We start from the raw sequence: 13,007 nt of genomic DNA on the forward strand, positions 1-13,007 counted from the left end.
TGCGTGGCCCCGGGCTGGCATCACCTGCCCGTGTCCCCGTGTGTCCCCACCCTGCACCCGCTCGTGTTAATCCTGTCCATCCCCTCGCCCTCGCTCCCTGGCAGCTCCCGCTCTCCTCTGCCCAGGCTCCTGCTCAGGTGCTGCCACTGCTCTGGCTGAAGGGCTGTAACTCTGCCCTGCCGGGGGATTCTCCCTGCCCGGGAGCTCTGCCCTGGGTCCGCTCTGGGATGGAGGGGCTGTGGCTGACACCCGAAAATGACACTTCCCAACAAGGGCCCTCATCTTTTGGTCATTCAGTCAATTTGGGGATGCTCACAGGCCAGGGTCGGGCTCTGCTGCCCTTGTTTTAACCCTTGGTGGCCCTTGGGCACTCTTGTTTCCCTGCAGGCAGGCTGTCCCAGGCACTTTTGGGGGATTCCCTCCCGGAGCTCACGCCGGGCTCTGCAGGAAGGGCACTGCCCGCTGGGGCAGCACGGCAGTGCCAGGTTCTGGGGAGCAGGACTGCTCCCTGGGGTCCTGCAGCCCCTCTGGGCCCAACAGCAGGACAGGACACAGGGCAGGACAGGACACAGGGCAGGACAGGGCAGGACACAGGACAGGGCAGGGCAGGACACAGGACAGGACACAGGACAGGACACAGGGCAGGGCAGGGCAGGAGAGGACAGAAAAGGAGAGGACAGGACAGGACAGGACGCAGGACAGGGCAGGAGAGGACACAGGACAGGACAGGGCAGGGCAGGGCAGGACACAGGACAGGACAGGAGAGGACAGGAGAGGACAGGACACAGGACGGGGCAGGGCAGGACACAGGACAGGACACAGGACGGGGCAGGGCATGACACAGGACAGGACACAGGGCAGGGCAGAAAAGGAGAGGACAGGACAGGACAGGAGAGGACAGAACAGGGCAGGGCAGGGCAGGACACAGGACAGGACACAGGGCAGGACACAGGGCAGGACAGGACACAGGACAGGACAGCACAGGGCAGGACAGGGCAGGACAGGACAGAGGACAGGACAGAAAAGGAGAGGACAGGAGAGGACAGAACAGGAGAGGACAGGACACAGGACAGGACAGGACAGGGCAGAGCAGAGCAGAATAGAACAGAACAGAACAGAACAGAGCAGTGTAGAACAGAACAGAACAGAACAGAGCTGAGCAGAGCAGAGCAGAGCAGAGCAGGTGCTTTCCCAGCAGTCCTGCTCCAGACTGCCCAGTCTGCACCCCAGTGCCCAAGTGCCCTCTCTCCTGTGTCCCCAAAGCACCAGGAAGGGGCTGGAAAGCCACAAAAAGGAGGGGTGGGACTGCTGAGCTGGGAAATGGCAAGGGGGCTGGCAGAGATGGCCAGGGCTGCTGGCGGGGGGCATGGAAAGACTGATATGGGCTGGGCTCCTGAGTGATCCCTGAGGAAAACCTGGAGCTGGGAATAAGGCAGCACAAGTGTCATGGTTTGAAAGGATGAAGTTATTTCTGTTCTCTGAGTGGGTCTCTGAAACATCTCCTGGAAATCCATACCAGTGAGAGACACACTTCAGTCACTGCCCACATAACAGCTCCTGGGCCAGGAGCTGGAGAAGGGACTGCTGGATCCTGAACTTAGGGAGTGCTGGGGAAAACTGGGGAGGGAGGGAGGAAAGAAAGAAAGAAAGAAAGAAAGAAAGAAGACAGGCTGGCACTGGCTGTGTGTGCCCACGGTGTGTGTGCCCATCCATCACAGCCTGACACCCTCACACACTCACAACATGGGTTTGGAATGTGGCTCTTGGCCACAGATGGAGCAGATTTACAGCCCTGAGCTCCAGAGCAGCCTGTGGAGGTAAATCTGGGCAGAGGAATTTCCTTGTACCTGTCATTGTAAAGATTTCACACAGCACTGCTCCAGCAGAATTATTTATCTCTACAATCACACCAACAAGAGAGGAAACAGTGTTATGTAAGGGCTGTGGTGGGTTTGTGTGTGAGAACAGGACCAAGGCCCTGGACGTGGCACAGCTCACATGGGTTCATTTGCCACCTTCCCCAGCAGGCAGCAAGGGCTCAGCAGCCCAGCAGAGCTGGCTGGGAGCAGGTGAGGGAGTGCCCAAAGGAGGGGTGTTCAGCAGGACACAGGCAAGTGGAGTCTGCCTTTTCTAGGAAGGAACACTTATTTTTCAGAGGAGAGAAAGCAGTAAAATAAGTGACTTTGCCAACCTTACCACTACAGCTTGACCATTATTCTAATTCCTTTAGAGAATGAATCTTTCACCTTTGAATGAATTCTGGTCTTTTGGGTTGAGTTAGGGAACCAGTAAATGGTGATTAAATTAAGGATAGCCCTAAGTAATAAATAAGAGAACATGGGGCCAGGGAAGCCACGGAGGCAGCCCACACTCTGTGCTCTGTAAGGAATATTCTCACCTGCAGGGAAGCAACAACACAGCTCTGTAAACAGTGGGGAGGAGGATTTGGGGATGTCCCAGCTGGAGGGACTGCTGGGCAGGAGCTGGTGCTGCAGGGCAGGTGGAAGGGGCAATTCCCAGGGAAATTCCCGTGCAGTGGCACAAAGCCTGGGTCAGCGCTGCAGCCTGAGGGACAGAGAAAAGGCAAGCAAACAAGCCCCAGTGGAAGTCAGAGCCACCCAGGGATTTTTCTAGCTCGTTTCTGGCCCCAGTTTGGGTTTTATGTGTCTCCTTCCTCCAAGCAGCCAGTAAAAACAGCCCCTGCCATGGAAACTGCCTCCCTCACCACTCAGAGAGCCAAGGAGCCCTTCAGAGGATGCTGGTGCCAATTAGCCCCAAACCTTGGACACACAAAGCCCTCACAGAGCACTTGCCATGAACATCTTTATTTTTAACCATTCAGAATGGCTGTGAGGGCCCTTCAGAGGAGCTCCTCACTCACAGAGCACTTGCCATTAGCATCTTTATTTTTAACCATTCAGAATGACTGTGAGGGCCAACGCCAGCTCCTTGGGAGGATGGATTTCCTGCAGGGAAGCAGTGTCCCATCACACAGAGCTCATCCACGAGTGCTCCTGTTGGGAATCCCAGCCCAGCCCCATCCTGAATCCAAAGACAAAGCTCCTTTTTCAACGTTCCCCACAGCCCGTACATACCATATTTGCAAAGCAGTGTCTGCATAACTCACTGCTGTGGAGAGAGTCATCAGGATGATGTATTGAAACCCAGCCATCTCCATTATGGTATGCCATGTATGTTTTTAGAAGCTATTTTTAAAATTAATAGTACTCTGTAATGCTGATAAAGTAGAAAGCATTTATAATTTGTTGCACTCCCAACCTCTTCCTAAGCCCACATCAGTTCACTTTCCACCCGACTGCAGGACAATTTTTTAAAGACACGATGGTTTGGAATTTGTTAATAGCGTATTAAGGGGAAGAACCCTTTGTTATTTAACGAGAACACGGCTCTGGAGTGTTACATAAAAGCAGTTGTGCTTCCTTCCCAGCACTGATTTACGCCTCACTGAGCCACGGCGGCGCTCCCGGAGCTCCTGCCCCAGGAATTCTCCTCCTTGTCCCCAGGCTCCCTGCTCTGGGCCGGGCTGGGCTGAGGTTTGGTGCCTCGGACAGGGAGCTCTGGCTGCCCCACGTCCCAGGAGGAGCCAGGGAGCTGCTCAGCCCTCCTGGGAGCAGCTCCCCGCAGCACTCTGAACTTTATCCCCGTTATGGATGTCCATGCCCAGATTCTTCCCTCCTTTCAGTTCAAAAGCCCTGCATCTCCAAGGAGCTGAGATCCTGCTGCTGTCCCTTGGCTTTCTCCTTGGAGCAGGCATCTCCTTCTCTCTGACAACGGCACCTCCTGACAATTTCCCTCGTTCTGCTGTCCCCCAGGGGCTGCCAGGGCAGGGCGAGGCTGGGCTGGTGGCAAAGCTCATCCCCAGGGATGTGGCACCTGGCACCAGGACACGGCCAGACCCCGCCTGGGCTCTCCTGCTGCCAGAACCACACCGTGCAGGACACTGGGTGCACTGGGCAGACACTGGGGCATAAACAGAGCCTATCAGAATTATTAATGGTGTTTTTCTAACCTTTTTAACGAGGAGATGCTCACTTCCAACAGCACTGCCAGTGTTGGCATCCTCGAATTTTTTTCTTTCCAAAGTGGTTTAATTGAGCTAGGTATAAATAGCATATCAGTAAACAAGACCTTTTGGCTCTGTGAATCATGTCTAAAATATTTGAAGTCCTCCACAGCCTCTCTAATGGTGAAGAATGTGCTCATTAGGCTGGTCCAGATGCATTCTGCAGCCCAGAGAGCAGCTCGGTGTGCAGCAGATAAATCACAGCAGTGTTAATGCTCCTGGTGGCAGACACCGAGCGCTCACAGCTCTGGCAGCCCCTCAAGGCCCTTGGCACGTGTGGCCCTTTGGCCTCCCCACATTTACAGAGTTTCACCCCAAAATAGTTTTGACACCGGAACCGCAGGGCCCGAGTTTATTCCGTTCCGCTGACTTCACCCCCTGCCTCAGAGAGTTCCAGAATGACTCTGAAAAACCCATAAACAATCCTGCACTGGAAACAAAATGGACACTGGGAGAAAGAGCAACTTTTGTTCTGAGTTTACTTTCTTGGGAATTTCTCAGCTAAGCATTGACATGGCAAGCATCTCCAGTTAATCTAGCTTGGGTGATGTAAGGGAACGGTCCCACCGTCCCCAGGAATGCGTTTTATTTTCCTTCAGTCATCTCCATGGTATTAATTACGTCTGGTTCAGGGTATGTGGAAGTGTTTGTAGCATCAGAAACTTTATTTTTAAAGTCACACTAGACCTAAAAACATCTATACACGTGGATTCACACCTACCCCCACCCAAATAACTGTTACAATTATAGAACAGATTGGAAAGCTGGAGCCCAAAAGCAGAGACCAAATGCCTCTGAGGTGAAGGGCGTAGAGGGTTGTTTTGACCTGAATAACAAAACTGAAATGCCCAGGTCTAAAAATAGCCGAGAATATACTTAGGTCCCAGATTCTTCAAATTTCCTTAAAATGCAAATATGGGGATTGGAACTTTCCTTATCTCGCCCGACGCCTCTCGGAAATGGAATTTGTTGCATTTTTAGCCTGCTTTTATCTGAGGGGTTCAAAGTTCTCTGCTGATCTTAATTAAAACTCGGATGTGGAGCTGTGTAAGGTTCAGAACTCTTGGTGGAGGTAAGGAAAAGAGCTCCATTAAAAACAAAAGAGCAAGGAAGGAGGCTCCAGGGCTGGCAGCAGGCAGGAGAGCAGAGCTGGGTCGCCTGGGGGCAGTTCCTTTCACCCAGCAGCAGCAGCAGCAGCATTCCCAGCCCCTCTGGAAGGGAGCAGGGGCTGTGGGAAGGAAACCCAGTGGGCTCTGGTGATGCTGCACAGCTTCACTGGCTGCTGCTTTCAGTCCCCTGAGAGTCACACACTGAACAGCAACAGCAAACGCATTTTATAAAGCTTCCCTCTCTGCCTCAGAGCAACTGCACTGCTACATCCGATATTTCATCACTTCTGCTGGGGATTTAATGGAATAAAACGGAACTCATGCATGCCTTGGGATTATTAATAGAGCACAAGTGAACTCATGCTGCCCCTCAGGGTCATCATTTGGGGGGAGATTGTGCCGTGGCCATTTCCATCCTTGTTCATGTCCCCACGGTGGGGAGGTAAAGACACACTGCCTGTGAGGGGTGGGGAAGGCCTGCAGGGTCAGGCTGGACACCACGGCCCTTGGCACAGCTCAGGGAGAAAGGAAGTCTCAGGCCATAAATATTTCCCGTTGTTTTCCAGCCACCAGTATCTGTTCTATCCCAAATCCATGCCAGGAGTCCTTGCTGTGCTGAGGAAATGCACCCCGAGTTCTCAGGGGTGTGAAATGTGCTGAGCTCGCCCTGGCACTGCTCATCCCCCTTTCCTCCTGGCAGCAATTAGAGCCAATAAACATCCCAGGCATAATGAATGGATTTATTATGGTTATCTTAGTGCTAAGTAAACTCAGAGATAAGAAACACAAAGATGGTCCATAATCTTAAACTGCTTATTGAGTTATTATCTTCTAAGTATTTTATGGGCTGAGGAGAAGAGCAGCAGCTCCCAAAGTCGAATCCCTCAGAGAACAGCCTGGTCTAGTGGAAGGTGTCCCTGCCCACGGCAGGGATTGGAACTGGGTGGTCCTTAAGGTCCTTTCCAACCCAAACCATCCCAGGATTCCATGAAAGAAAGATTGGATGGTTGGGCCCAATGATCCTAGAGGGCTTTCCCCACCCAAATGATTCTGTGGTTCAGTGAGAGAGCCCAGCACAGGCTGCACCCAGAACCACAGGAGAAGGTCACACGTGAGCTCAGCCTCGTTCGTTCGTAAGCCCCAGGCTGTATTTGCAGTCAGGAAAACCCAGGCTGAGATTGTCTTTCAGGAAAAGCAGAAAGATTGAAAAACCCCCTCTCGACCATGTCCTATTTCCCTGGTGTCTAATTGCTGGTGACAATGTCCCCGACGTGCCCAAGGCTGGGGTGTGCTGCTGAGCTCTGCAGGAGGGCAGCTGGCCCTCAATTTGAGTGCAGAAAGGTGAATTCCTGGGCATTACAGCACTTCAGAGGGTGGGGAGCAGGGCAGGTATTGGTTTGTTACTTGATCTTTGAGTGCCTTTAATAGGACAGGATTAAGTGCACATCTCCACGTGCCACTTTTAAAGCACATAAAAATGTTCTTTAGCTCTCCTGCCCGTTTCCAGGCACTGCACTTCCCCATGCTGGGAAAGCTCCCGTATTGCAATGAATCACACGCCTTTTCTTGTCTAATCACCAGATCCCTGACCTGGCACAGCAGTAACAATTCACTTAAACTATTTGTAATGGTGGAGCAGGGTCTGTAAATCAGCCTCTCTCTGCTGACTCTGCTGCAGCCGCACGGATTTACTCCAGCTCTGGATCTGCCACGTTCATTTTTCAAACGGAACCTTTTCCTTTATTGATGTGCCATCTGTGAAGGTCACAGATATGTCTGTGTGATGCCACGTGAAAGGAGACAGTACAAGGAGATGCTGTTCATCAAATCCCAGACAGTTCATTCCTGTTGATGCAGAGAAATTCCCAGAAGTGCCACACGTCTCCCTGTGCCCCAGCACTGCTCCATCACTGGGAGCCATCCGCTGTAAATCTGCGGGTCCAGCCATGGTGTGGAGCTCTCTCCTCCCTGGATAATTCTGCTGAAATGGTCAGGAAAGTGCAGGTTGGGCCAAACTCTGGTCCTGCCTTCCGTGATTTGGTTTCTGGGCTGTTGGGAGCCTCTCACTGGCTTTCTTTTCGTATTTCAGCATTTCTGGGGTTCTGCAAATCCGGAGAAAACAGAGGTGGGGCAGATGTTCAGAATATGGAAATTGCATCTTCCTGAAATCCCTGGCGGTGCTCCAGGTCTGGAGAGCTCTGGGTCCCCGGCAGTGCTGCCCTGAGGGTCCGGGGGGGCTGTGGGGTCTGGCAGAGGGGGCACCCCCACACCGTGCCCAGCCCTACAGCACCTCCAGCATTCCTAACCCGTTCCCAGCCCGTTCCCAGCCCGTTCCCAGCCCGTTCCCCTCCCGTTCCAGGTGTTCCACACCTGTTTTAAGCTTTCCTGTGCTCCTGCACCTCCCACGGGGCACCCCCATCTCTGTGCCCGAGGATGGCATCCATCCCTCCTGAGCCAGCCATCCCTCCTGCCACAGAAACCTCCCCGCTGCTGGCTCTGTTTAACCTCATCTTGCCTTCTTCTCCATCCAGCTCCGCCCATTTCTTACCATCTTGAAAAAGAAACCATCATGGGATATTGGGCCTTAGGCATTGTTCCCTGGCAGGGTGGGCAGCCCTGGCACAGGTGCCCAGAGCAGCTGGGGCTGCCCCTGGATCCCTGGCAGTGCCAAGGCCAGGCTGGACACTGGGGCTGGAGCACCTGGGACAGTGGCAGTGTCCCTGGGGCAGTGGCAGTGTCCCTGGGGCAGTAGCAGTGTCCCTGCCATGGCAGGGTGGCCCTGGGTGGGATTTCACCATTCTCTGGTTCTATGATCACTGGAAATGCCAGGTGAGGGTATGAAAGCAGGGAGCTCGTTCCTGTGCAGAGCTCAGCTCCAGCCCCAGCCCAGCAATACCTCGAGAAATCTACTGAATACATCCTGCCTCATTTTCTTGTCACAAATTGCCACTGTTCACTATTCAGTTCATCACAAAGTAATTTTGGCAGACAGTTCTTGATCTGAAGTTCATTTGTAGTTCATCTTCAGAATTAATTTCTTTTTGTTGGACACATTAATGGCATATTACTGGTAATGCTTCTAATGAGGCTTCCAGCATGAGCACTCACATCTGCAGTCTGAAATAGGGTTTATGAAAATATTCCCCACTAGGTTAAAATTGATTTACAAAAGAATGTCCAAGTAAATTGCTAAATATTCATGAGCACTGGGCATAAAACACACCTGAGCAAATGTGACAACAACTGGAGATTTTGGGGCTGCATTTCTGGCCCTTTGTGAGTGTGTGGTGCCCTTGCTGTGTCCACACGAGGCTCCTGCTCCCTGCTCAGCCTGCAGGATCCCTTTGGACAAATCCAGCTCTCAGATGCAGCCAGGGATCCCTCCTCCCTCTGTCCCCAGAACATTCTGGGCCACACAATTTCTCTTAGCAGACTCACAGTTAAATGCTTTATCTGTGATTTCTCATTAAATCTTGCCTGCATTGATGTTTTAAGCTGTTCTGTCAGACGTTGCCCTCTCTGTGTTAAACACAGAGTTAATGAGCAGCTCTGCTTCTGTATTGAACCCTCTTCACATGTTTTTGGTTCAAAATCAGAATCAATAATCCCTGATCAAGAACATGGAGTTATTAAAAAAAACCCCATGTCTCTGGAATTAGAAGTTAATTTTGGGGAAGGAGAAGGAGGCTGTCCTCCCTCCACTTTACAGCTGCAAATATTAAAATATACAGAGAAATATTAAAATACAGGAGAATATTTAAATATTAAAATACAGGAGAATATTTACAAATATTCTCCGAGTTGCTGAACAAATTTAGAGCTTGAAACATTTAAGGGAAGGAAGGAAGGAAGGAAGGAAGGAAGGAAGGAAGGAAGGAAGGAAGGATGGGATGGAGGGAGGATCTGACACTGAGCCTTTCCCTATGTTCCTTTGAACAGCAAACACATTTACTTCTGTTATTTTTTGCCACATGGAGAGGTAACAAAATGTGGCATCAGCCATTGTGGGATTTGTGGCGTTTTTGGCCTTTCCCTGCAGATGCACAGGACGACTGGTGACATCCTTGTGCCACTTCACTCCGGGCACGTGGATCCCGCCCTGAGGCTGCAGCCTGCCGCATTCCACTTCCCAGAGAAGGCTCCAGGAGCAGGAGCAGGGACAGAGCCACGCAGTGCTGTCCCCAGAGCTGTCCCCTGCCCAGCCCCCGATGGCCAGCAGCGGGAGGGCAGTGAAGGGGATGCATTGCTCACATTTGTAACCAGGGACACCACGGAGGGCATGGAGAGCCAGGCAGGCTCGCGGGGAGGTGGCCTCTGTGTTTGGAGCACCTGGGCAGAGTTCATCTGATCTTTTATTAAAACTCTACTGAATTTATGCATTAATCATTTACCTGGACAGGAGCCACTCTCTCCCTGAGCAGTTCTGAGCGCTGTGAGACACACCAGGGGCTCAGCAGGGAGGGCAGAGCCTGTTCCTGCCTGCTGCTGCGTGGTGGGGCTCTGCCCTCGCACCACGGGCGGCATTTGGGATCTGGGATTTGGGATTTGGGGTTTTGGGATTTGGGATTTTGGCATTTGGGATTTGGGATTTGGGATATGGCATTTGGGATTTGGGGTTTTGGGATTTAGGATTTGGGGTTTTGGCATTTGGGATTTGGCATTTGGCATTTGGGATTTGGCATCTGGCATTTGGGGTTTGGGGTTTTGGCATCTAGCATTTGGGATTTGGTGTTTTGGCATTTGGGATTTGGCATTTGGGATTTGGGATTTGGCATCTGGCATTTGGGATTTGGGATATGGCATTTGGGATTTGGGATTTGACAGTTGGGATTTGGCACTTGGGATATGGCATTTGGGATTTGGGATTTGGGATTTGGCATTTGGGATTTGGGATTTGGCATCTGGCATTTGGGATTTGGGGTTTTGGCATTTGGCATCTGGCATTTGGGATATGGCATTAGGGATTTGGGGTCCCTGTGGGTGCTCTCTGCCTCCCCCAGGCTCTGGAATGCCCCTGGGCCCGGGTCCCAGCACACCTGAGTGAGGATTTTGGCTTTGCATTCGTTATTGCTCTCCCTGTCAGACTGCAGCCCCTCACAGGCAGGACTTGTTTGTGTCACATTTTGTATTTATTTATTCTCACTACATGTTAAATGCTAATAATGGGGACCTTGAGGACAGACTCTGTTGGTTCTTATTTGCTGCTCACGTTTCAATGCCTCCTCTTAGGCATTATCTAAATTAATTCTTTATTCTTTATCCAGCTGTGATCATGGATGTTTCATGGAGGAAACCCTGGAGCAATGACCTGAGTCCTTTTTAAATCAATGAGAGAACTCCCAGAGAATTAAACCTAAACTAATCTCTACATAAACTCCCTCCATAGTCTTACCCACAATTAGGGGTTGATTTACAGCCTGAAGCTGGAGGTGTTTCACCTCCCTGCTCACAACACAGCCTCGCTCCTTGCACAGGCACAAAATGCAGGATTTTAAACATTGAAATAGCTTAAAATCTTTGTACAATTAGGGTTTTGGCTTTTATTGGTTTTATTCGTACTTACCACTTGCCTCCTCTTATAGTACACAAACACTTGTAGCACAGAGATACTCAGAATTTTTAACTGAATTGCCTGAGTGTAAATCTCTTTATTGCTCCACTGGAACGTGCAGATGTGCCACAGATTTCCAGGCAGCTCCAGGAAGGGTCTGCAAGAAAGTCTTCTCTCTTAACCTGCACTTGAGATGAGAATTTCCCTTTTATTTTGTATGGCACAAGAAACTGAAGGTATCAGCCAAGGGAATTGAGGAGATCAACCAGCTGCTGTGCAGACCCACCTCCGGAGAAGCCTTGAGTTCACCAGAAAGAAAATTTAATTAATCCACAGATCAAGGAGACGCTGCAGCTCAGGGGACAGACAGACAGACACCCGAGCTCCCTCTGGATGGACAGACAGACACCGGGGCTGGCTGCTGGGGACAGCAGCGGGTGTTTTCCCCGTGTGCCCACAGGGAGGGAGCGCCGCAGAACCGCAATCCCTGCAGTGCCCGCACCTCCCCATGGCCTGCGGGGCCGGGCTGCGATTCCCGGCGCTCGGGAGCTGGGATCGGCTCAGGGTTGGAATTCCCGGCGCTCGGGACCCGGTCCCGGTGCAGGTGGCCCTGGAATTCCCGCAGGAATTCCCGGTGCTGGCCGGGTCCCCTCCTGTCAGGACGGTGGCGGTGCCGTGTCCCCGAGGCCCGCAGACCCCACCGGGTGGCACTGTGACAAAACCTTCGCTGCGAGCCGCTGCCCGCCCGCCCGGCAGGAACGCCGATTTCGGGGCAGGAACGCTGATTTCGGGGCAGAAATGCCGATTTCAGGGCAGAAATGCCGATTTCAGGGCAGAAATGCTGATTTCAGGGCAGGAACGCCGGTTCAGAGTTCGGAAGATGGGCCGGATCTGTGTGGGAGCTGCCGCTCTGTGATGGGCCGAGGATGCTCTAAAGGAGGGTTCACAAGATTTGCCTGTGGCTCCAGCTCTGGGGACAGCCTTTGGGGCAGCCCGGCACACATTTTTAACCCCTGTGGATCTGCAGGACAGCCTTTGGGGCAGTCCGGCACACATTTTTAACCCCTGTGGTTCTCCAGGACAGCCTTTGGGGCAGCCCGGCACACATTTTTAACCCTATGGATCCGCAGGACAGCCTTTGGGGCAGCCCGGCACACATTTTTAACCCCTGTGGATCTCCAGGACAGCCTTTGGGGCAGCCCGGCACACATTTTTAACCCCTGTGGATCTGCAGGACAGCCTTTGGGGCAGCCCGGCACACATTTTTAACCCCTGTGGATCCGCAGGACAGCCTTTGGGGCAGCCCGGCACACATTTTTAACCCCTGTGGATCCGCAGGACAGCCTTTGGGGCAGCCCGGCACACATTTTTAACCCCTGTGGATCCCCAGGGTGAGCACAAACCCTGAACAAACCTGGGGCACCACCTTGGCTGGACAGGCAGCGCTGCAGGGCCAGGCTGAGCTGCCAAACCTGCCCTGCCCGGCGGCAGAGCCAGGGGAGACAGCTCAGAGACTGCCCCAGCCGCTCTGGCACACCAGAGCCCCCTCTCAGTCCGGTATTGTCCTGTACTCCTCAGCACGGAAGGCAAACCCGTTCGGATTTAAATGCAAATCCCCTCATAAGAGCCGTGATGTTAAGGGAGACATCAGAAGCTCCTCTGGCAGCAGCAGGGTAATGAATGTCAGGCTTGTTCAGTATCTCTCACTCTCAGCACCCCCGGGGACTTTGCAGATAATGCCCTGCAGAAGCTTTTGGAGCCAAAGCAAAATTACAGCTGGTCCAGGGCACTTTAAAAATTCCATTCCAGATCTGCTCTGCCCTAAAGCCACTGGACTGGTTTGCCCCCAGAGTTGAGCTAAGCCCTTTGGGCTTTTGGTGCTTTGAAAGGGAAAGAGAAATGAATTATGATAGGTTTTCTCAGCACCTCTTGTGGAGACCAAGTTCAGAAATCTGCCTGGCACACAGGGAATGAGGCTGGGCTTGGCACACAGCCTGATCACAAATACTGTTCCAGGCTTCCAGGGGACACCTGGACACTCCAGGTAAGTGTTCCAAGGCTGCATAGCCTTGATGAGGCCTCATCACCTGATAAACCTGAATAGATTTGGTAACCTGATGAGTGGCAGAAGAGAACAACCCCCAGCCCTGCTCACTCTCTGTTCACAGAGCCCCAGACACAGAAATGTTGATTTAAATTGCTTTGTCCCCGTCGGTGTGAGGTGCTCAAAGCTCAGGTATTTGACAATGCTTGGACGCTTTCC

This window comes from Onychostruthus taczanowskii, unplaced genomic scaffold (assembly GCF_017590055.1).
Source record: "Onychostruthus taczanowskii isolate IOZ18803 unplaced genomic scaffold, ASM1759005v1 scaffold9, whole genome shotgun sequence".
NCBI lineage: Eukaryota > Metazoa > Chordata > Aves > Passeriformes > Passeridae > Onychostruthus > Onychostruthus taczanowskii.